Genomic DNA, 25,054 nt, shown 5'->3' on the forward strand with positions numbered 1-25,054 from the left:
TATTTTTACAGCATGAAAGTTATACAACTTGCCCAACTTTTGGGCTTTTCCTACCTGGAACGCCTCTTTCAGTTGACGGTGGCACTATTCCCACCATCCCTTCCTGATCCTTCTCATCGCTCATTGACTGCTTACCTAGCATCGGCTAACAGGAGAACCAGCTAGCCTTGCCGCTAGAAGCCCAGAGATTTTCAATGCTAATAATTCCTTTAATGTACCGAATTCCCTTTTTCTCTGTTTCCCGTCATGTGTTTAAGTCTATGCCGGCGTGCAGCAGTCTGCATTCCAGCTTAGTCGCTAAGAAATTCTGGATGTGGTCACAAGCGTCGCATGGTAAAAGGTTATTGGAAAGTGCATTCTGCGTACACATATAAACGATACAAAAAGTTATTAGGCATATAATATGACGCCGCAATAAAACCAGGCCATATTAACCTGTTCCCTGTTAGTATTAAGTAATCAGTTCTTAAAACCTGTTTCGGCAGCGGGAAGTATACCTCGAATGGGAGCAGCGTATACATCAACTCTTCTGTTTTATTTAATCTCTAACCACGCATCCATTACGTATCCTTTCCTTTTCCCTTTCTTTGGTGTCTCTCGCGGCTGGCCCATTAAATATTAAGAGGCTCAGGCCTGGATGGAAAGACTCCTGAAGTAAAAAAGTGTGACTGAAAAAAGCCTCAGCAAAGAAGCGAAGTAGAGGAAGGGAGGTTTGTCCGCTTCGTACCGGGGCATAATTTTTTACCTTTTGCTTGACGTATATCCGAGCTACGTCGAAGGCCGCTCGCCCACCGTTCGTTGATTGTGAAAAATCGCCCCCGGTGCTCCCCTGTCGAGCGTTTTTCCTCAGCGAGCATGTGGAGATAAGGTACCACCCGGCAGCCGGTCCTTCCTTCGGCGTTTCCGCGTGCGCGGGGCATCAACAGCGTACGCCGCTGCCGGCCGTGCCTCACGGCGCGTCCTGTAGATAACCCACCTTTGGCTAATTATTCATGAGCGCATGGGAATTTATGACTGTTTTTCTTGCGGCCGTACAAACACGCCGTGTCGACGACAGGGGTATTTATAACACATCGGTGCCCCTTCATCTGTGGGTTACTCAAAAGTTTTCCTTCTGTAACCGGCGGCTCGTACTGTCAAATGGTGAAGCCTAAGAGTTCCCGATGGCTTTTGTTTTTGATTTTCAACTCCTTCTTTGGAAAGAAGGTCCCAGCTCCTTTTTTCTTAAAACAAAACTTCGATAGCATTTAGGTTGCCGGCTATGGTACTTGCAATGAGCGTCTGATTTTCTCAAGATTCTCCCGCGAGAACATTGGTTGGAATCGGTTCCATTGCCCTTGTATGGTGTGCAAGACCTTCTGCAAGAACGTTCGAATACCTTCTATGGGATTATCATACGACTTTTCGAGTGTCTTGGATTGAATTTCCATCTCGTATTATACTAATTCGACTAACAAATCCCTAGTAGTTCACAATAATCCATTTTTGGGGTGGGTCACCTTGAGAATTTTGGTTGCCCTCAGATTTTCGATTCGTGGTGCCCTATTACTGGTTCAATGGTCATCACGCGATGCTGATGACTCCACAACCCATGGCACTGCTGGTGCAGAGGTGCAGCGATTAATAGATGTGCCACTCTACCGACAGGTGGCTGTTATGTATATAACCACCGGTGGGGTTGGGAGACGCAAGTTTCTCTTCCCGTAAAGCTCATGCACTCTGCCATAGTGGGCAGAAGGCAGTTTCGTTGCGTTTTTTTAATTAACGTCATTGTAACAGGGGCAGGCAGCTCGCAACCCGGTGGATAGGATAATACATGCCACGGCGGCAGGTTGCGAATGTCGCAAGTTGTTGCATAACCAGGCCTGAGATGCGGCCTGATCTCGGTGACCAAAACCGACACTTTACTCCTTCACCAATGCAGGATTTGGACACCCTGGTGTAGTACTTGGCGACATCCTTCTCAAAGAATCCCTTTTGAACCTCGGCCCTCACTCCCCACCGGCTGCGGAGCAACTGACCAAGGTAGCGGTCAAGCCTGCCAAGCAGCAGAAGGCGCTAAGAATCTATGGCTACGGACAGCGCACCACTGGAAACTGAACCCTGAAAAGTTTAATGCTAGAATCGTATCAAGTAAGGACAGCCTAGAAGTGCTGTTCGAGGAAATAGCGGGTATTTAATGAGATATCATAGGGCTTAGTGATGTTAGGAGGACAGATGAGGCGTATACAGTACTAAAGGGCGGGTACGTGCGGTGCTATCGTGGATTAGCAGACAGAGGAGAACTGGGTGTAGGATTCTTCAACAATCAGGATATAGCTGGCAACATAGAAGACCTTTATAGTATTAACTAGAGGGTGGCACTATCGCAATTAGGCTTAATAAGAGGTACAAGCTATAGGTGGAGCATGCCTACACGTCTACATCGAGCCATGTGGAAATAGCATTCAAAGCTATCGTTGAAAGCTTCTATGAAGACGCGAAATCTGCAATCAACAAAGTAAATTCACACTAAACTTCACTCGCGGGCGAATTCAATGCTAAGTATAGGCAAGAAGCAGGCCGGAGACGAGGCGGCAGAAGTCTATGACATAGGCGCCAGGATTAGCCGAGGGAAGGGGGGGTGTAGTAGAGATATCAGGGAGAAAAAAAATTGCGGATCATGACCACCTTCTTCCGGAAACAAGAGAAGAGGAAGTCGGTGCGGAAGAGCTCCAACGCTGAGACAAAAAATGAAATACACTGCATACTTTCCACTCAACCATCAATCGTGCAGGATGTGGAGGTCCTCATAAAGGTGCGTTGTGGCGGTCAGAAAATGGCAATGTTTTTATTTAATTTAGACTTGAAGAGGAAGGGGAAGACAATAATGACGCGGAAGCCTATTAGCAAGTTAGCGGTCAGAGGGAAGTAGAGGAATTCAGGATATTGATGCAGAACAGATATTCCGCTTTAACTTAGGAAGACTATCTTCAAACAAAGTTCAAACAATAAACGACAATTTGACAGCTATCTTTACGTACGGCGCCATAGAAGTCAGCTGTAGAATGCTTGCACAGGATACCAGCAAGCTATCTCAGGAGATAAAATATTTGTTTAAAAAACACGAGAGCATGAAAGCGCGTGACATTGCAGACAGAATATAAGTGCCCGAGCAGTAAGTTAATTAGGAGCCGCAAGTCAGCCTACATAAGGAGGCCTACTGTAGAGAAAATCGAGCAAGCTCTAAAGATTGGAAGCATCCGAAAACGAGTGAAAACCAGAAGTAAAAACCAGATGTTTGCGTTTAGAGACTAAGAGGGCAAGGTCATTAGCACTGTGGACAAGGTAGTGAAAGTAGCCGAAGAATACTAAAAAAATCTATACAGTAGCTAGTGTAATCTGAAGGTTAATGAGAGAGGCAGTAGAGCACAGCAATGGGACATCCCGCCAGTAACGAAGGAGGAAGTAAAGAAAGCCTTAGGAGCAATGCGAAAGGGGAAAGCCAGTTGGGCAATACTGCGGGCTAGTAGCGCTTGTGTGTCCTCGTTCTTCGTCGTCTGTTTTGCTGGTTTGCGCTGGTTTTTATATGAAAGGGGAAAGCGGCTGGCGAGGATAAGGTAACAGCAGATCTAGTGAACGGAGGGGAGATTCCGCTAGAAAAACTGGGCACCTTACGTATATATGTCATTCCATATGACCACGAGTGCCCATCATGTGCTTTCGTGTTCCTTCTTGTCCTCGTTCCGCAGCTTTGTGTGAATCTGTTTATCAGGCATGAACCAACTAGCCACACCAAATCCACTTAGAACGTACCAGAGGCTTGGAAGAACGCTATAATTTTCTTAATTCGCAAGAAAGGATACGCCACGGACTTAACAAATTACGATCAGAGTACTGTTCGTGCCTACAGTGCATTTACTGAGGAAATTGCGAATAGAGTCCAGACAACTTTCACTTCACTTCACTTTATTACCTTAAAGACCCCACTTTGGGGGTATTACATAAGGGGTGGGAGTACAAATATAGACTGAATATGATTGCTTAAATGATATTTATGAAATGCATATTTAAATTGTTAACAAAACTTGATTGGCAGGTGATGGCATCAACGTCATGGGGAAGGCCATTCCAGTCTTTAGCAGTGCGAAGAAAAAAGGATGCGAAAAAAGTGACGGTGCGGGCGCGTTGGCATGAAACTTGCAGTGGATGGCCGGTGCGATGAGATATGCGAGCTGGCGGTGTGATGTAGGGTGGTTGTCCGAGGGAACTGTAAAAAAACTTATGGAACAGACTAAGAGAAGCAATGCGACGACGATGGGCAAGAGTTGATAAACCTGATTGTCGTTTTAGTGACGATACACTGATGTCGTATGAATAGGCAGAATGAATGAACCTCGTGGCGCAATTTTGGACAGATGCTAGTGAACTGATGAGATATGCTTGTTGCGGGCTCCAGATAGCAGATGCGTATTCTAGTTTTGGTCGAATGAGGGATTGGTAGGCGAGAAGTTTAAACCAAATAAGGAAGCGGGCTCTTGTGAAGGATACTCGACAAACGACCATATTCGCAATATTAGCCATGTGGTAGAGTAACGCAGAGAACATAACATACTCCACTATATAGCCTTCATAAATTACCAGAAAGCATTAAACTTCGTGGAAACCCCAGCAGTAATGCAGGCATTGCGGAATCAGGGTGTAGAAGAGTGTTATGGAAAAATGTTGTAGTAGAAGGGTTTTGTGTCAAAATGCTCGAAGATATCTAAAACGACTGAATAGCACATAAAGTCAGCAATAAAATGCCAATAAGGACGGCGCGATCTGGCCAATGCAATCCACCGCCTGTTTACAGGAGCTCTTCAGGGGCCTGGATTGGGAAGAGTTGGAGATACGAGCTTATGGAAAATACATGAGTAATCTGCAATTCGCAGATCGCGTTGCCTTCTTTGGTTATGCAGGCGACAGATTGCAAAGCATGATCAGTGAGTTAGACAGGGAGGGCAGAACGGTGAGCCTAAAGATTAACATGGGGACAACCAAAGTGATGTTCAATAGTCTCACAAGGGAACAGGAGTTCACAGCTGGTAGCGAGGTCCTGGAAGTATTAAGGGAATGCCTCTATTTAGGTCCGTAGTCATCGCTGACCCAGATCATGAGAGGGAGAAAAATAATTAAATAAGATACAAGTGGTGCGCATTGGCAGGTTTTCTCAAATCATGAATGGCAGTTTACCAATATTCCTCAAGAGAAAAGACAACAAAAGCTGTATACGAGGTCTGTTAGAAAAGTATCCGACCTTTGGCCGAAGAAAAAAAAATGGCATAACTGAAGCGTTGGAAACCTAATTACCTTCAAAGTAGTCTCCTTGGGACTCAACACACTTCTCCCAGATGTGCTGCCACTGTTGGAAGCATTCCGAAAAGGCCTTTTTCGGAAAGGAGTTTAGCTCAGCTGTCGTTGCAGCCATAATGTCCTCTCTTGTCTGAAATCGCGCTCCTTTCAATGACCTCTTGATTTTGGGAAACAACCAGCCATATCAAGAGAGTAAGAAGCCTGTTGAACTACAGGGGTCTGGTTTTTCGCCAAAAAAGTCTTCATCAAGTGCGAAGAATCTTCAGGAGCATTGTCGAGATGGATGCGCCAATTTCCTGTTGACCACAACTGCGGTCTCTTGCGCCGCACAGCATCAAGTAAGCGACGGAGGACATCCCTGTTGTACTCTTTGGTGATTGTTTGACCCTGGGGTGTGCGTACTCGTGGTTTGCCACACAGCGAGAGTCCAAGAAAGCAGTCAGCATCACTTTGACGTTGCTGAGCATTTGGCAGGCCTTCTTTGGTCTTGGGGACGTGGAATGCTTCTACTGTGACGACTGGGATTTGGTTTCCGGGTCGTACCCGTACACCCAAGACTCGTCACCAGTGATTATGGTGTTGATGAAGTCGGGGTCACTGTTTATGGAATCCAGCGTGTCCTGTGAGACTTCAACACAAAGCTACTTTTGCTCCACCGTGAGCAGCTTCGGCGCGAATTTCGCCGCAACTCCCTTCATGGCCCAATCTTCGGTGATAATGGAATGTGAAGAAAAACTGCTGATGTCCACCTCTTCCGCAATTTCTGGGATAGTCACACGATGGTCCCGCATAACCAGAGCGTTCACTTCGGCAATGACCTGGCCATTTCGGCATGTTGATGGCCGACCGGAGCGTAGCTCGCTCTCCACCGATGTGCGGCCATCTTTAAACCAGTTGTACTATTGCTTAATTTTTGTGCTGCTCTAAGCATCTTCACCGAAAACCGTCTAAATATTCCGAATGGTTTTCACTTGGCTGTCGCCCCGTTTCTGGCAAAATTTGACGCATTAGCGCTGCTCCTGTCGCATCGCACCGCCATTTTGCTTGCACTAAAAAACCGACGAGAGCAGTGCGCACTACCTCACTCAAACGCTGCCTCCCAGCGACTGACGCTATCGGCAGGCGGGAAAAAATTCGTGAATGCGCACGACAGTTCAAGGTCTGCTGGTGCAAGCGCGCTTGTTTCATATCCATCAGGTATTCGCAAAAAAAATAAGGTCGGATACTTTTCTAACAGACCTCGTATTACCGGTACTCAGCTATGGGGCAGAAGCGTGGAGGCTAACAAAGAGGGTTAAGCTTAAGTTAAGGACAGCGCAAGAGCTATGGAAAGAAAATTGATAGGCGTAGCGTTAAGAGAAATGAAGTAGACAAAGTGAGTGAGGGAACAAACACGGGCATCCGATTCGAAACTGAGAGGAAGAAATGGGCTTGGGCAGGGCATGTAATGCGAAGACAAGGCAACCGTTGGTCCTTAAGGGTAACGGAGTGGATTCCAAGACAAGACAAGCTGTCACAAAATTCGGCGCATTTTTGGAAACAAAGAAACAAAAATCTCTGCCTCTCCCGTAACCGAGAGTAGAGTAAGCATGAAATGTTTACGGGCATAACACATTGCTTGTAGATGGTACTAGTCAAAATCTTGAAATGGGTCTAGTGTTCATTGTCGGCAGGGCAGGGGCGAGCAGTCTTCTTCTTTGGCGTATCACTCGCAAAGCGATCGCTTTCCGCAAGACGCTTCCTACGTATCGTTTTATCAGGCTCCATTGCTCTGCTTAAGCAGCTGTGACGGTGGCGGCATTGAAATGCAGGACGATGCAGAAGCGTACGCGGACACGACGAGACGCAGGCCTGACAAGAATGTATATGCAGCGCGTTTGAATACTCCGCGAGCGTGTATACATCTGCCTGCCAGAGGGGGAAACGGCATGAGCTGAAGGCCCAGCGGCCGGTCTTTTACATTCGTGAGTGTAGGACCGTAGCGCTATCCTTGGGGAGGGCGTGAAAGCAGTTTTCCGCCGAAAGCCCTTCTCGCCCTGGAGCTCCCCTTTTTCTCTAAGCCGCCTTCTCTCAAAGCCCCTAAAGATGACGTATGACAACGAAGTGTATCGTGGCATGTATGTGCTTTTTGCACGCGTTATTAGAAATCGGAAATTATAATTCCGTGCATTAGCAAATGCACAGCTCGAGTGATATCTTGATGAACATTGAGAAGACACTGGCAATAGTTATTTTTTGTGACTCGTTTGGAGAGCAACCCGCGCTTGTTTGCCGGTCCCGTAGGAGGGCTTACAGAGTCTCGTTGAATCTCGTTAAATCTCGTACGGTGCCCGGATGTTCTGGTTTCAGTGCCTGGATGCGCGGGTCTTAGTGCGCGATTTTCCACCCGGCGTGCTTCCCCCGCGCGTGTGGACCCATTTGAACTTTTTTTGGACACTTTGTGTTTTTGGACACTTGCGTTCCCAGTGAGTGTGTGAGCACCAGGCGACATCGGTCGCCGTAATGATCTTTGTTTTTGTAGAGGGACGGATGTCCATTATTTACTCGAGGGTCAAAGAAACTTCTCTTAAGTCCGGATGTTGGCTCTCGGTCTCGGCGTGACGTCACCACACTGCCGACAACGGAAGTTAAAAGCATTTCACGCTTAAAAACATCGCCGCGCGGACACATCTTGCCAGCGCGGTCATAAAACGGGGTAGAAGGAGACCCCTGGAGAGCGACTGGCTGTGTGCGTGTGGCTGCCCCCTCCACCACCGCTCGCCGGGAGTAATCAGTCAGCGACGACATCCGATTTCTCTAGAATGTCGGAGTCACGTCTGCGTGGTTTTGACGGAAGCCTTGCGTGCGCTATGACATGTCCCCCTCGCCCGTCGGCGGCGGCGCCACGCCAGAAATTACGAGAAGCTCAACGAAGCGACTCCCGGCTCTTGACCAAGGAGGACGCGCCGGCGCGAGAAAGAAAAGGAGACTGCACGGCCGACACTGCGTGTGTGTGCGCGCCTACTTCGGCGCGTAGAACAGACGCGGACCGAGCGTATATGAGAAGGGCGTTGACCGCTGTCAGTGTAGTCCAAGCCGCCGTTAAGCTGCGGAGAAGCGCGCCCGCTTGACTCCCAAACCACACCACTCGACCAGCAACAGACCAACGAGGCAACGTGCGCCAGTCTGCAGGACGGCATCGTCATGGACCTCTGGTCGCCGGACTGTCGCAGTGCCCTGTGAACAAATTGTGTTTTGTTTGTTTGCCTCTCTCTCGTGTTAGTGCTCTTTAGGTGCAATATAATTCCTCTGTATTGTAGCGTCTCTCGAGTAGAATTTGCACGAGTTGTATTGTTTTGTTAATCACTTTGTATGTGTTTGTACTAGTGATTGTGAAATCCTCTTTATCGTCTCGTCGCTCTACAAACTTTGTTGTGTTTTTGAACCTTTGGCTCCGACCCATTCTCTGGCTTGCGACCGACGAAAGCTGGGCACCAAACGACCAAAAACCTCTTGTCACTTGGTAGCTGGTTTCCGCTGAGCTTGCCACGCTTAGTCGAGGACATCTCCTTTGAGTCCGAGACAACTACCTCCTCACTCTCTAAGGGTGTCTGGGAACTTTACGCTTAAAAGTGCGCGGAGTTGGGTGACACAAGCCCAGCAGGGGGCGGGAGAAAGTTAGGTTGATGGATGAGGTTAAGAAGTCTAGGTGTTTGCAGTGGCCGGAGATGGCAAAGAACAGGGTTAATTGGAGAAATATGGGATAGGTTTTTGCCCTGCAATGGGCATAATCAGGTTGATAGTGATGATTGTGATGGTGTTAAGAGAAACACGAGTGCAAGGCAGTATTTTTAGTGAGTGCTACACTTCGCCAGCCGCTTCACATCTACAGCATGGTCGCACTTTCGCCGTGGTTGCACCTCGGCCGTGGTCGCACCGACCTTGAGTCGTTGCCTAGAAACTGCTGCAGCTGGCGGGCGTCGCCGCTCGGCGCGCTTATGTCATGACATCAATCCGCCGTTGAGCTCGTCATGAAGCAGACACCGCTTGCATCGTCAATTGTGCGCATGTGTAATAGAGGCAGAGGGGGTGTCGCAGTGTGTATATATGCACTGTTCGCCGTAGCGGGAGGCGAGCTATTATGGAGAGCGACGAGTCCGCTAGGCTGAAAGAAGCCAGACTTCGGCGTCGGAACGAAACAAGGAGGAGGCAGCATGCCGAAGAGACCGAAGAAGAGCGTGTCAAACGTCTCGATAAGCGTCGTAAAGACGACGCTGCTAGACGAACTCGCTTAGCCTCCGACAGTGAATCCGCGACGTTCGAAGACGAAGTGCCGAGTTCTGCGGCTCTGAAAGAAGCTAGGCTCTTACTACTCTATCATGTTTCACCAGAGCTAAACGACAGCCAACTTTTAGGGAGCAACTCGTAGGCGCCCGTTTCTGCGTTTCGCGGCGTCGCCGTAGCCATTGTCTGTTGTAACCAGCAGTGACACCCTTTAAGCTGCAAAAGCAATGGAGCAGGAGCTTGCAAAGGAGAAAGTGAAAGAGCAACATCCTCCCCTCCTTTGCAACCGGCGCGCCAGTGGTGGGCGCAGCTGTGTATAGCAACCATGACGTCACACAGTAGCGGTAGAAAGAGCGCGCGCGCATCGGCGGTGGCAGCTACACTGCCGCTCCTTCGCCAGACGTCTAGTTGCAGTCTAGTGAGTGAGACGCATGGCTCCGAAGCAGCCCAGTGATTCCGCGCCATGCCGTTCGGGGAAACGGCAGTGGGTTGACCACAAGGCTTTCGCCAAGCACACTTTAGAACTTCCAAAGTGTCTGCGGTATTTTTTTGTGGAAAGGAAAGGAACAGTGGATACCTCAATCGTGCTTTAAGCTACGTGGCGGTAGTGACAGATGGGCGCTGCATGCTTTCACATTGACAGCGTTGTGCCAGAAACGCTGCCACCTGCCAGGGTGGCAGGGAGGGTGGGGACTTTAATGTAGATATAAAGACAAGCGGGAATTTCTTACCACTTACGCGGGAGAACATCCTGTTCCTCTCGCCCATAACGCCTCCCACGGCTGTGACAACTTCGCGAAATACTTGCGCAGACCTCGTCTTTGAGAGCCAGGCATTGGTGCAGCAAGTCGAGCGTATATTCATCTATTTCTCCCTCCACAAAGCTTCCTTCATGACAATCAAGAACCGTGAGTGGAGTGTTTTTTGGAGAAGGAATATGTGTGAAAAATAGCGAGTTGTCTGTAATAGTACTGTGAGACGGGAGACAGAGCGCAGGATGGAGCGAGCTTTAATGGCACCCGCAAGTATGGCGACCAACCCTTCGAAGAAGAAGATGAGCGATGATGATGGATATGTACAGATGAAGACGAAGGTCGCATGTTGTGCTTACACTTTCTCCCCTCGCGTACGAAAGCGACCGGCCCGGGCGCAGATTAGAGCACAGTAGGGCGACGGGCGAAGGGTTTGAGGCGGGAAACATGAACAATCTCGGCACCTCGGCAACGACGATCATTAACAGGATGAACAGGGGCAACGCGATAGTTCACCGGGGACGTTTGTTCGAGTACAGTTTACGAACCAATATAACGGCTCAAAAATTTTTCACACAATCCCGGGGTACGCACTGGAGTCCACAGCAGTACCTCATCACCAGGGAGAAAAAATATGGAACGGTGGGAGAGATCATAGGTGCTTTTCCGGGAGGCTTGGGAGGCGTCGGTATTCAGGCGGGCAATGGCACGGCAGTAGGTAAGACGAGAAGTAAACTGTTCGTGAGAGAGTCTGGAAGAGGTTGAGGGGGCGGAGAAGAAAGACGCTTCGAGGGTGAAGGTAGGTTGACGTCCATACACAAGGAAGAATGGGGAGAAGTTGGTGGTTCTTTGCACGGCACTATTGTATGCAAAGGTAACGAAGGGAAGCATGGTGTCCCAGTTGGTGTGGTCGGGCTGGATGTACGTGGCTAGCATATCGGACAGCGTGCGATGAAAGCGCTCTGTGAGCCCATTGGTCTGAGGGTGATAAGCTGAAGAGGTTTTGTGCACGGTTCTGGAGGCGTGAAGAACTTCGGCAAGGATGCCGGAGAGGAAGGACTTGCCGCGGTCACTAATAAGGACACGAGGAGCTCCATGGCGCAGAAGGATGGCGTTCAGGAAGAAGTGGGCGATCTCTGAAGCAGAGCCGGAAGGAACAGGGGCCGTTTCAGCGTATCTAGTTAAGTGGTCGATGGCAGTGACGATCCAACGGTTGCCCGTTGGTGTTAATGGTAAGGGACCGTAGAGGTCAATCCCAACGACTTCAAAAGGGGAGAGAGGACAGGGGAGAGGCTGTAGAAGGCCCGCAGGGGCAGACGTGCTCCGTTTACGACGTTGGCAAGAGATGCAAGACGCAATGTATTTTCCAACAGTGGTTGAGAGGCCAGGCCAAAAGAAACGGCGCTTAATGCGGTCATAAGTTTTCTGAAAGCCTAAGTGGCCAGCCGGGGGGTCATCATGAAAGGCCTGCAAAACTTCTCGGCGAAGAGAACGGGGTACGACAGGCACCCATGAGTCACCGAAGGGGCTGTAATTGTGCCAAAGAAGGATGTTGTCGACTAGCTTGAAAGAGTGAAGTTGGCGGCGTAGGCGGGCATTCGGTGGCCGCGTAGCACCGCTCAGACGGTCGATAAGAGTCCGGCAGTAAGGGTCGGCCCGCTGCGCCGAGGCGAGATCGCCAAGACTGGGAGCTGGCATCAAGTCAATGGGTGCGGCGGTCAAGGTTGAGACAGCCGTCGAAGGGCTAGTTTGGCAGTTTGAGGATGCGGAGGACACGCGCGGTGGATGGGTTTGGGCGAGGGGACAACGAGATAGCGCATCGGCGTCCTGGTGTTTCTTGCCCGATTTATAGTTGACGGTAAAGTCATATTCCTGGAGACGGAGAATCCAGCGGCCGAGGCGGCCGGACAAGTTTTTTTGCGAGGACAACCAGGACAGGGCATGATGGTCAGTGACAACTGTGAACTGGCGGCCGTAAAAATAAGGGCAAAATTTCTGAATGGCCCAGACAACAGCGAGGCACTCTTGCTCAGTTATCGTGTAGTTCTGCTCCACTGCAGTCAGTGTACGACTGGCGTAGGCGATGACTTGCTCGCACGAAGAGTGCTGCCGCTGCAGAAGAACTGCACCAATGCCGTGTCCACTGGCGTCCGTGTGTAAAATCGTTGGAGCATTGTCGTCGAAATGTGCCAGTATCAGATCAGATGTGAGAGCCTTCTTTAAGGTAGTAAAAGCGACCTCACAGGCCTCAGACCAAACAAACGGCTGGTCAACGCAGAGGAGCTTATGCAAAGGGGCCGCAATAGAGGCAAAGTTGCGTATGAAGCGCCGGAAGTATGACGCTAGCCCCAGAAAACTGCGCAGGTCTTTGACGCGCGATGGGCGAGGAAAATGCAAAACTGCAGCCACTTTGTCGGGATCAGGCTTTACACCCTTCTGGCTAACGACGTGACCGAGTACCTTGATAGAAGTGGAAGCAAAGCAACATTTCTTGGTGTTTAACTGAAGGCCGGCCTCAGAAAGTGCGCTTAATACTTCATCGAGACGAACAAGGTGTTCAGAAAAAGTCGAAGAAAAAATGACTATGTCGTCGAGGTAGCATAGGCACGTTTTCCACTTCAGGCCTCGGAGAACGGTGTCGATCATGCGCTCGAACGTGGCCGGAGCATTGCATAGGCCGAACGGCATAACGTTGAATTCGTATAATCCGTCGGGAGTGGCGAAAGCAGTTTTTTCCTTGTCGGCCTCATGCATCGGTATTTGCCAGTATCCGGATCTTAGGTCGAGACTAGAGAAAAATTGTGCACCTTGGAGACAGTCGAGGGCGTCATCAATCCGAGGCAGCGGATAAACATCTTTTCTAGTGATCTTGTTAAGGGCGCGATAGTCAACACAAAAGCGTACTGAGCCATCCTTCTTTTGAACCAGCACAACAGGCGAAGACCAAGGACTCGAAGAAGGGCGTATGATGTGGCGCTTGAGCATGTCGGCTACGTTATCTTGAATAACGTTGCGCTCACTAGAAGACACACGATACGGGCGACGGTGAATGATGCCCGAACCATCTGTGTAGATGCGATGCTTAGCTGCGGTGGTTTGGCTCAAGGTTGTTGCCTGGGTATCGAAGGAAGCGGCATGCTTGGTCAGGACGGCAAGCAATTCATCTTTTTGAGTCGGGGTGAGACCGGGGCTGATAGCAGCTAAAAATAGATGCAGAGGCAGAAGCAGGGGTCGAAAGAGCGAAGCTTGATGGGGCAGAGGAAAGAACGGCTGCAGGTTGAGTGGTATCCACAGAAGCGATGGCTGTGCCTTGACGCAGAAGAATGGGTTCCGGCGTAGTGTTGAAGGCAGTCAGTAGTGAAGACCCATTGGTGAAGCGGAGCAGGGACGCGACGAGAAAGATGCCCCTTGAGAGAAGACGGGGGCTTGGTGTGACGAAAACGTCCCCAGCGTTGACGTGGGCAGAAGCAACAGAGAGGACATCTTCGCAGCCGGGGTAAAGTACATGATCAGCGGTGGTAACCAGATGATGAGAAGGAAGAACAGAAATGGCAGAAAGGTCGGATTCAGAAGCTTGTAGAGTAGGGGGACAGCAGGTAATTACAGCTTGCGCAGAGTGGAGGAAGTCCCAGCCGAGGATGAGGGGATAAGCACAAGAGGGAAGCACAGCAAATAGTACGTAGTGCAGTATGCCGTCGATAGTGACTCGTGCCGTACACAATCCGGAAGGACGCATTGATTCATCATTGGCAGCACGGAGAGAAGGACCACTGTAAGGGGTGCGCACCTTGCGAAGACGAGAACATAAATCAGAACTAATTACAGAAATGGCGGCGCGCGTATCGATCAATGCTTCTGCTACAGTGCCTTCAATGTCAACGGTTAACATGTTCGATGGCTGTGCAGGAGGAATTGAGAGGGCGGCGTGCGGTGCAGTTTTACCTCCGGAAACTGCACAATTTAGTTTTCCGTGTGGCCAGTTGTCTGGGAGGATGGTGGACGTAGAGGCGACGACGAGCGGCGGAAAGGCGATGGGGAGCGGTGGCGCGACGACCGGTCGTTCGAGGAGCGGTCCGGAGAGGTAGAGGGATAGGAGGGACGATAATTAGTATGGTCAGCAAACGGTGGGCGGTAAGCGTACGACGAGTGCGGAGCGTCGTGGGAGAAGTCCCCGTACGATGGGCGAAGAGGAGGACTGGAGGCAAACGTCGGACGGTAAGCAGGTGACGAGTACGTAGCTCAGTTGCGAAAGTCTGGGTACCACTCGCGCTCGTCGCGCTGACGCCGACGGCACACACGGGCAACATGCCCGCGAATTCCGCAGTAGTGACACACCGGCCGACGTGCAGGCGGACTCCAAACAGGACACATAGCGGGGCTCGGGGACACGGAGACCGGAGTTTGCTGGACGGGCTGTGGATGCGACGGGTAAACAGCAGCAGGAGGCGTCGCAGCAACCTGGGCATAGGTAGGCACAAAACGCGGTACAGGTGGTGGTTCCGCAGCCAAGGGACGAGTGACCGAAGCGAGCTCGTCTTTGATGAGATCACGCAAAGGCGAGGACGACGGGGCTGGAGGCGGGTGGGGATCGACTGGCGGTAAGGTGGAGCCGTGCAGTTCCTCCCGGATAATGGAGCGAATGAGGGAGCGTAAGTCCACGTCGGGTGAAAGTGGGGTGTCCCAGGTGTCTTTTAATCGAAGTGACTGAAGGTCGTCAAGACGATGGCAAGTTGTTCGGATGTCTTGAACTGACGTTGGATTCTGAGCAGCAAGCGTATTGAAGGCAAATGACCCAAGCCCTTTCAGAAGATGACGTACCCGATCGTTCTCTGACATAGCGCTGTTGACACGTCGACACAGGGCAAGCACGTCTTCAATGTAGGATGTGTAGGACTCACCGGGTAGCTGAACGCGCGTATCTAGCTTTTTTTTGTAGACAGCGGGGCTTGCACCAGATGTGCCAAAGATTTGTCGTATCTGTGCCGAGAAGTGAGCCCAGTCCGGGATGGCATCTTTGTGGTTGACGAACCAAGTCTTGGCCACGGCAGTGAGGTAGAACGACACGTTTACAAGTTTCATCGCTGAGTCCCAAAGATTATAGGCACTGACCTGGTTATATTGGTCGAGCCAGTCCTCGACATCGTCCCCACGAAGACCAGCAAAAATGGGAGGCTCGCGCTGGAGTGTGGTGATGGTCCAAGTGGGGTGTCCAGAAGATTGGGAAGGACCGGGTAGGCTCATCATTGCTGGCGCCAGACGGTTCGAATCGAGAGAAAGAAGAACGGGGGGCCCATCGGGAGTACGAGTGGTGTTGTCGCTGACGGTATCCATCGGTGCGGATGGTACGAGCAGGTGGCGACCGGAACGTAGCTGCAGTCTGTCGGCGGAGAGGACGCAGGGATCGAGAGCACACTCCACCACTTGTGAGACGGGAGACAGAGCGCAGGATGGAGCGAGCTTTAATGGCACCCGCAAGTATGGCGACCAACCCTTCGAAGAAGAAGATGAGCGATGATGATGGATATGTACAGATGAAGACGAAGGTCGCATGTTGTCCTTAGAGTACATACATGTCTTGCTCGAATTATTTGCCTCAATCCATCGAAAAGCTGAAACAGCTGATGGGCTGCGCTCAAATTTCGCATTAGGAAGTAACGTAATTTCTCGGCAATTTTTTCTTATCTTTACCCTTCGCCTCACAAATATACCCGTAGGCCGCCGTTGTGGCTAAATGGTTATGGTGCTCAGCGGCTGATCTGAAAGACGCGGGTTTCATCTTGGCCGCGGCGGTGGCATTGCGATGGAGGTGGAATGCTCTAGGCCCGAGTACTAAGCAACGCCAGTGCATGTTAAAAAAAAAACCGCATTGGATTTCTAGCTCATTGAATTCCTGTACTGCAAGGTAGAACGATTTAGTTGTTTGGCCATGAGGCGAGTTTGGTCGCATGTATTACTAGTGAGCAGTTTTTCTGTGTATGTTTCGTTATGTATGTCGCCGTGGTGGCTTAGTTAAGTTGCTCGACTGCGGCCCGAAGGACGCGGGTTCGATTGCCTTGGCGGCAGTCACAGTTCGAAAGAGGTGAAATGCTAGAGGCCCGTGAACTGAGCGATTTCAGTGCACGTTAAAGAACCTCCGGTGGTAGAAATTATCCGGAGCTCATTACTTCGGCTTCCCTCATAGCCAGAGTCGCTTGAAACGTTAAACCCCATAAACCATAGCCCAATTTCATATGTCTTTTCAAGGTTACATTTAGGTGTCTATTCAAAAAGGTAGTTCAATATTGAAGCAGTTTTATTCAATAACAACAAGAAGTTTATATAGACATGTTTGGGACCGATAGCCAACGAGGCTAGTAAGTGGTCCCATACCAATAACACAACAGAGAAAGGTGGGCTACTTGGTGACTAGCATTAGAATACAACTTCTGGTTTGGTTTAGATTATGGGGTTTAACGTCCCAAATCGACTAAGGCTATGAGAGACGCCGTAGTGAAGGGCTCCAGAAATTTCGACCACCTGGGGTTCTTTAACGTGCACTGACATCGCACAGTACACGGGCCTCCAGAATGTTGCCTCCATCGAAAATCAGCCGCGGCGGCCGGGATCGAACCCGCGTCTTTCGGGCTAGTAGCCGGGCGGCGTAACCACTGAGCCACCGCGGCAGCAGAATACGTCTTCTAAACTAAAGAAAAAAGACAAGGGACGAGGAAGAGACCAACAAGACAGAGCGGGGTACTTCAACAGAGTTTATTATACAGGTGCGTTACATTTACGTATTCATCGCAATCACCCACTAAGCTAACAAACGACCGTCACATAACATTGATGGGCAGGCGTGAGTGGGACAGCATATTATTCAGATATCCAAGTTCTTTATCCGATAAGTAAAAAAAGGATTTGCTGAACAAAGAGCCAGACTCCTTCTTAATACAGTAAGCTCCGTACATTTCTCTATTCAGTTTAGAGGTGAACATTTTGAAGCTCACTAGGGTTGAGAACTCGGCTAGTTGTTACGAATTCATAGTGCTGTTGCACCGCAAAGACAAGGACGTAGACGGAGTGACGACAGTAGAAGTGCACTTGTGTTGTCGTCACTCCATCTACGTCTTTATCCTTGTGGTGCCACTGCACTATGAACAGTTTTAAGAAGAAGAGAAAGCTGGCCGAGTTGGTGGTTATCCATTTTTAACAGCCTGAGGACATCATCATCATCATTAACAGCGCGAAAATACGGCGACGTTTACACACACAACACGAGCGCTGTTTTTTTTTTCCTCTCAACTGAAAATTTATTATCACAAAAGACATTTATATATACATAATCCCGCCAAAAGACGCACAAAAAACCTCCTTATCCAATATTAAACTTCCGGCAACGACTTCTCAAGAAGGGCAAATTCACGGTTAATCAATGACAACGACGGTTTAGCGACGCACGCAGAACCCCCCTTATCAATGTTATAGGTCTCTACTAATTCTCTTAGCGTCTGAGCTTTGTGTTTGAAAACTACAGACGTGTCTTGAAGCAAAGGGGTACAGGTGTGTTCACATTGTCTGCAATGCCAAGCTAAATTTCATCCTCCTGCTTTCTCCAACGAATTAAAATGTTCCCTCAGGCGGTCGTTTAAGCAGCGTCCTTTCTGTCCCACATACCATGCGCCGCAAGACAGGGGAATTCTGTATACAACCCTTTTCACGCAATCGACCCTCCTTTCAGCATGGTTAGCAGTACATTCACTTTCGGCCCCTTACCAAGTAGGCACTCACGGTTTCTTTGTACAGTCAGGCGAATATTACTTAATTTTCTTCGGGGCGAAAATAAAACATCAACCTCATACGTCAACGACAGGATCCTTGCAATTCCTGGATATCTGTATTGCTGCCCGCGAAACCGAAGTGCGCTGGAGGTATCAGCCTCGCTCGAAAAAACCTATTTTAAATATCAGTCACCTGATTCCAAGCCTGTAAAATATGGGTATTGTAAAAAACTGCCTGCGTGCTGCTCTGGACAAGTCCTCCAATCATGAAATGCCGCATAGGGTGAGTTTCGAGCTAAAAACACTGGCAGCTAGGAGCTGGTTTTCCCTGGGAGTTGATCAACTCTGGGTTAGGTCAACTCCCAGGGAAAACTAGCTCCTAGCTGCCAGTGTTTCTAGCTCGAAACCCACCCTATGCGGCATTTCATGATTGGAGGTAGGCGCCGCCGCGGTGGCTCAGCGGTTATGGTGCTCAGCTGCTGACCCGAAAGACGCGGGTTTGATCCCGGCTGCGGCGGTTGAATTTCTTTGGAGGAGAAATTCTAGAGGCCCGTGTACTGTGCGATATCAGTGCACGTTAAAGAACCCCAGGTGGTCGAAATTTCCGGAGCCCTCCACTACGGCGTCTCTCATAGCCTTAGTCGCTTTGGGACGTTAAACCCCATAAACCAAACCAACTCTGGGGTAGGGGCCTTTGCGAAAAGAAGCTGTGCGTACATGAGCATCGCCGTAGTGAAGAAGCGCAACACAAGAGATGTGTTTCCGTTCCATGTTACCACTAGAACTCGCATCGCCTAAAAAAGTGGCTCAGGAACGTGGCGCGCCACTGACCTTCACCGTGCCCCAAAAACTGGCCTGCCTATGCAATCAGGCACAAGGTAGAATGCAGTTTTAAGCACGCCGACAGATTTGTCACGTTCATGAATGAGATCGTTTACCGAATACCCCTGTCCTGCGGGAAAAGCTACATTGTACAGACTGGAGGTCGTATAAACGGCAGATCAAAGGAGCACCACGCAGGAATAGGCGCTTTGTTGTCGCTACGGTCGTTTTTGCACGCCTCGGTCCCGCAAAACGGCAATATTAAAAAATTTCACCTCTGTACTAAGTAGAAAATTGTACGAATCTTACTGCATTAAGAAGGAATCCGGCTTTTGTGTCAAACAAACACCTCGGTTAACTTATCGGATAAAGAGTTTGGAGAGCTGAATAATAGGCTCTGCCGCACAAGCCACTGCGTCAGTGTTATGTGATGGTCGTAGTCTAGTGTGTAATTGCGATGAACGTGTAAATGTGACGCACCTATTTAATAAACTCCGTTGAAGTTCCACGTTCTGTCTTGTCGGTTTTTTCCTCCTCCCTTGTCTTTTTGCGCTGTTTCAAGATGTATTATAATTCAAATATTGCCATGCAGATCGGCCGTTACATACATACATTAATAGCTTTTTGTTGGCAACATTCACTTCTGTGTTTAAATTTTAGCAAGCGCTATTTTCTTGGAAGCTGTTCCACAAAGGCACGCCTGGAAAACCGTAACCACACTGTTTTAGACGTTTGCATGGCGACTGGCGCCATCGAGAGTTGTAAGTTTTCTTGCTCACTTGCAAAACACACTTTAAGAGGTGTGTAAAATATGGCCCTGCTTCTGCTCTTGCTATACAAAGTCGACTTCCACTACTTTGGTGCTCTGAAAATTATTCCAGCTTACCGTTACCAGACAACGCAATAACACGCACGTGAACATCATGTTCACCCGTCGAATCCCGAGCGGCGTGCACGACGGGCTTCTTCCTCGGGACTGCGGCTTGGGAATGCCTGAAACTGCGAGAGACTCAGAGTGCGTTAAGTTACGACCAGACGTGACCAGCGTTTCCCACTCGGAAAAAGGATTTCTGGCCACCGGGGGCTGGCGATGAAATGCGGGCACGCGTCCCGGTATGCAGGGAAAGCAGCTCCTGGGTTCGTGCGCTGGTTATCGCCAATTTCCGAATACCGCCTCTGCAGCTGGGAGTGAGAAATATGGCGCGCCGCAGGCCTGAAACGATGCGGGTTAGCGTAGTTCGTTATTTGGCTGTTTCAAGTAATAATCTCTCTGGAAATGGTCAAGGTGGAGCAAGCGTAGAAATGAGTACGGGCTGAGACGCTGAAAAGCAGACCTGGCATGGTGCGTATTTGTTCATTTGATAGCATTATGCAACTTGTTTGCATTTTGTACTTCGTCCGTTTGCCCGGTTTTTGCTCTTTTCAGGGCTTGTCCGTATATAAGGTTTCCTTCACCGCACTCGTACCCTTCGCACATCATTACTTTGTTTATTCTGCATATATGTTTTCAGACCCACTGCCCTCCTCTTTCTGTGTAACTCATTGCTTATGTTTCGCAGTTGATCTCCTGAGTGGCTAAGCAGGACACCATCAGTGAACCACCGACTACCAAGGTATTCTCCATTAACTCTTATCCCTAACTGTTCCCAGTGCAGGCCCCTGAATAGCTCTTATAAACAGACGGTGAAAAGCATTGGCGGCATGGTGTCTCCGTGCCTGGCACCCTTTCTTACTGGAATTTTATTACTGACTTTATGAAGGATTATGGTAGCTGTGCACCCGCTATAGACACGTTGCAAGACTTTTACACAAAACCCCGCCGCGGTGGCTCAGTGGTTATGGCGCTCGGCTCCTGGCTCGAAAGACGCTGGTTCGATCCCGGCCACGACGGCCGAATTATGATGGAGCCCAAATTCTAGAGGGCCGTGTGCTGTGCGATGTCGGTGCACGCTAAAGAACCCCAGGTGGTCGAAATTTCCAGAGCCCTTCACTACGGCGTCCCTCGTAGCCTGAGTCGCTTTGGGACGTTAAACCCTAATAGACCCAACAAAACCAACCAATTTTTACACAAAAACCTTCTCCACCATGATTCTGCAATACTTGCATTACTGCAGAAGTTTTGACTGACTGAGATGCCTTCTCGTAATATAAAAATGCTATACGTATACCGCGGCTGATTATGCTCTGCGCATTTCTCTATTATGACTTGACTGATAGAATGAATATGATCTATTGTTGGGTACCCTATACGAAAGCCTGCCTGACCATTTAGTTGAGTGAAGTGTAAGGTTGTCCTGTCAGTTAGCTATTACCTTAATAAATACCTTATAGGCAACGAATAGTAAGCTGATCGGTCTGTAACTCTTCAAGTCCTCGACGTCTCCTTTCAACGGATTAAAACAATATAAGCGTTGTTCCAGGATTCTGGTACACTCGAGGTCATAAGACATGTTGTATACAAGGTGATTAGTCTTTCTAGCTTAATCTCCCTTCCGCCCTTGAACAGATCAGCTGTCACCTGATCCTCATCAGCTGCTTTCCACCTTTGCATTGTTCTCAAAGCTGCTTTACTTTTTCTCTCTTTTCTGGCGCGATGTTCAGTGTCGAGCGTTACTACCTCTATCATTAACCTCCTCATTGAATTGGCTACTGTAGAACTCTTCGGCTACATTAACTAGTACTCGGCTAGTTATATTCTATCTCTGGGGTTAGACGCCTTTTATCTCCTGAGAGAGCCTGCCGGTATTCCGTGAAAGCATACTACCGCCTACTTTTACTGTGCATTCCGTATTGACAGCTGTAGGATTATTGTTCATTGATTGAGAATTAAGGTTGTCGTCCTCAGTAAAAGCCGAATATTTGTTTTGAAAAGATATTCTGCATTCCTCTACTTTCCTCCTAACTGCTAACTGGTTAACGGGCTTCTGCTTAACTGCTTTCTTCCGGTCTCTCTTCAAGTCTGTAGCCTATGGGCTAATTCGAGACCTCACCATCCGGCGGTCGCTCCAAACCATTTTTCCAAGCACCTCCATGTCCTGTACGGTGCCAGGGTGAGCGCATAGTATGAAGTCTGTTTCATTTTTATTGTTAATATTGGTGCTCTTTCAGGTTCACTTCCTCTTTTCTTGTACGCAGAGGAAGGTATTCATGATCCGTAAATCGTTTCTCTCTGCAAAGTCTAGTAGTAACTTCCCCCTGCTATTACTAGAGTCCACGCCATAGTCGCCTAAGACTTGCCTCCAGCCTCTTTCTCCCTTACCCTGGTATTGAAGTCGCCCCATGAGTATAGTTTACTGCCTTTTTACTTTGCTCACTGCCGATTCCACGTGATCATAGAAGCTTTCTATGATCTGGTCATCAGCGTAAGCGTCTGAATAAGCTAAGGAGATGGATGACGGCAAAGCAAAAGACCAGACGGTATGCGGGTGTAGATGCCATTCGATCTGAGAAAAATGAGGGCGAATGTGCACTCAGATACGCTGGAGGAGGCAGAATGCTGGTTTTAGGAGGTTAGGAAATGCATTAAAGACAGGCCTGATCAGCTAACACAGGTGAATCGACTGACAGCCAGAATAATATATTCAGAGAACAGGAACGCTGGCGGCCTACGCGACAGAAGTGGAAGCAGCACGTGCTTCCATATAAATAGCAGCTAGCGCAAGAATATTGCCACCGAAAGGTGAAAGGCTGACATAGCAGTGGTGCCACCGTAGAGAAAGGGAGGACAAGCGCACGAAAAACAATTGCCTCCATCCGAAGCACCAGCGTCAACGGCAAAATTACAGCAGCAACGCCCATCACGTTGTCAGCCCTCAAACTAGCATTAGCATAGAAGGTGAAGAACTTGAGCGATATATTCGGAAAGCAAACCAGCCAAAAAGACGCACATAGAATAACTGAGCAGATAGCAAAGATGCTCTTTCCTATCTGCTTCTCAGTGAGGAGGGTGTACCGACGGTTGTCGGTACACTGATTTGTCTGTACTTTATAGCACGGGCTCATGCTTATATTGTGCCAAGAAAACGCCCCAATAATAAGTGTCAGGCAGGAGCTGTCAATAACATGAGTTCTCTGAGATAATAATGGCGTCATATACGGAATCGCCGGCAGTTACAAATGAAGAGATTTAACTACAAAGTTCTGTTAGTTGATGTGCATCATTACTGCACGAAAAATTTAAAAAGCGCTTCCGGCGGTGCTTGAAAAAGATACTGCTCAGATGTTTTCACGCATCAGAACAACTATCTTTTTAATCAGAAAAATAATAAATGATTGTAGCTCGACGGGGACCCAACACAAAGGCGACAACACGGGCACTTTCCTGTGTTGTGTCCCCGCCACGCTAAAAATAATTTATTATGTCTGAAAACCAACTAACTAGCAGTTAACCCTCTTAAAGTTTATCAGAAAAGTTCATGCAAAAATACATCGAGAATTTATGTTGTCAGTCCGGTCCCTAAAAGTTAATGCGAAAATTCATCAAGCATTTACGATCTCAATCAGGTACAAAAAGTTAACGCAAAAACTCATTAAAGGGAAGCTGAAACGGTTATTTCAGAAATCGAGGTTATACAAGAATTGGAATCTATCAAGTTTCTGGATAAAGCATGCGCAGTATTTTTGCACTAGCATTTAAAATGGCGACATAATTGTCGAATAAAACCTCGACGATGTTTAGGCTTCTCCTCACTACGTTGGAGGAGTGCGAGGAAACTCGGCAGTGACATCATTGTTCCCGAAATTTCAGATTTTCGCTGTTTACGCCTGCATGCTGCTGTGCGTCGTCAGATGGCGCCAAACAATACATCGTGAGCTTAACCTTCGATGGCGTCGGTTTTCCTCCATGGAATAGCCGTTTCTTCGCTGGAAACGTAGTGCCGTCATGCGTGACGTCATTATCGGGGCCTGTGTCAGTCGCTGTGCACTGGCAGAGAAACTGAACGCCGACGACGACTTTATTCGGCGATTACGCCACCATTTTAAATGCTAGAGCAAAACGATTTCACAGGCTTTACTTGCACATTTTGTACATTCGGCAACCTTAACCTCACCGAATTCTAAAAACGCTTCAGTTGCCCTTTAAGAATTTTTCATGTCGGGCTGATGCGACAACACGACATATGTGGTCTTTGTGATTATTTGTGATGACACACCACAATTACATCATAATTATATCAGAAATTCAATGTCCTTTTTATAAGCGTAAGCGCGCATGTCGTTGCGTTTTGTGTTCGTCCCTGTGTCTAAGCACGGTTGGCCAATATAATGCTTTCAAGGTATGCTGATTTAATAACAAGTGAAACCATTGCCACCTACCATCTTCAGGCTGTTCCACTGCAGTCTAAGCAGTCGCATGCATCCTGTAGATTGCAGGGATTTCAAGTTCCAATGGGCTGCCCGGGCCAGTCGGCACACTTGGTATCATGCTCTGTTTGCATTGTAATGCATCGTGGCCAAGTACGTCCCGAAGTAATTCTCAGTGAGAATGACTACAATAAAAGCAACTATCTCTCAAATGCTTGATTCTCACACAGGTCATGTATCAGGGTCTGCACACAGCCCCTAATATGATATCCATGTCAACACAGTGCAGGCCAACTATGAACTTGTAAAGAGTAGGATATCTTGTACAATGCTAGTTGCCACCACAGATCAGTTGATGCTTGAAAAACCCTGTCATTTTTAAGCATGGATTTCTGGCGCTTTTTATTCTTCAAAAATGTGGCTTATAGTCACTAAAGCAAGCTCTTGGGCGAGTTGGTGACGACCTTCCATAGTTACCACGCCAAAGACAGGGCGAGAGTGAACGACAGAACACACCACTGTCTTCTGTCATCCTCTCTTATCCTCTCTTTGCGCTCTAACTATAGATGCTTATAATGTTGAGAGCTTACGTGAGAATGCAGTTCGTTTTAGTGCAGCAATTTTCTTTTATTTTGGTCAGTTAGTATCTTTTTCGGTCACAACAGACGTCGGTAATATCTGGACCCTTTGTAAGCACAAACAGCAGTATCGGGCACGATACTGCTGCCGGAATGGGGCACTCAACCCTCCTGCTTTTTCAGGTGCCACTACTGTGTAACGTGTTCGCCTGGCCGCCTGAAGTCCGACCTACCCGGCACACTT

Source organism: Amblyomma mixtum, chromosome 4, assembly GCF_055824585.1.
Source record: "Amblyomma mixtum isolate Tamu chromosome 4, ASM5582458v1, whole genome shotgun sequence".
NCBI classification, from domain to species: Eukaryota; Metazoa; Arthropoda; class Arachnida; order Ixodida; family Ixodidae; genus Amblyomma; species Amblyomma mixtum.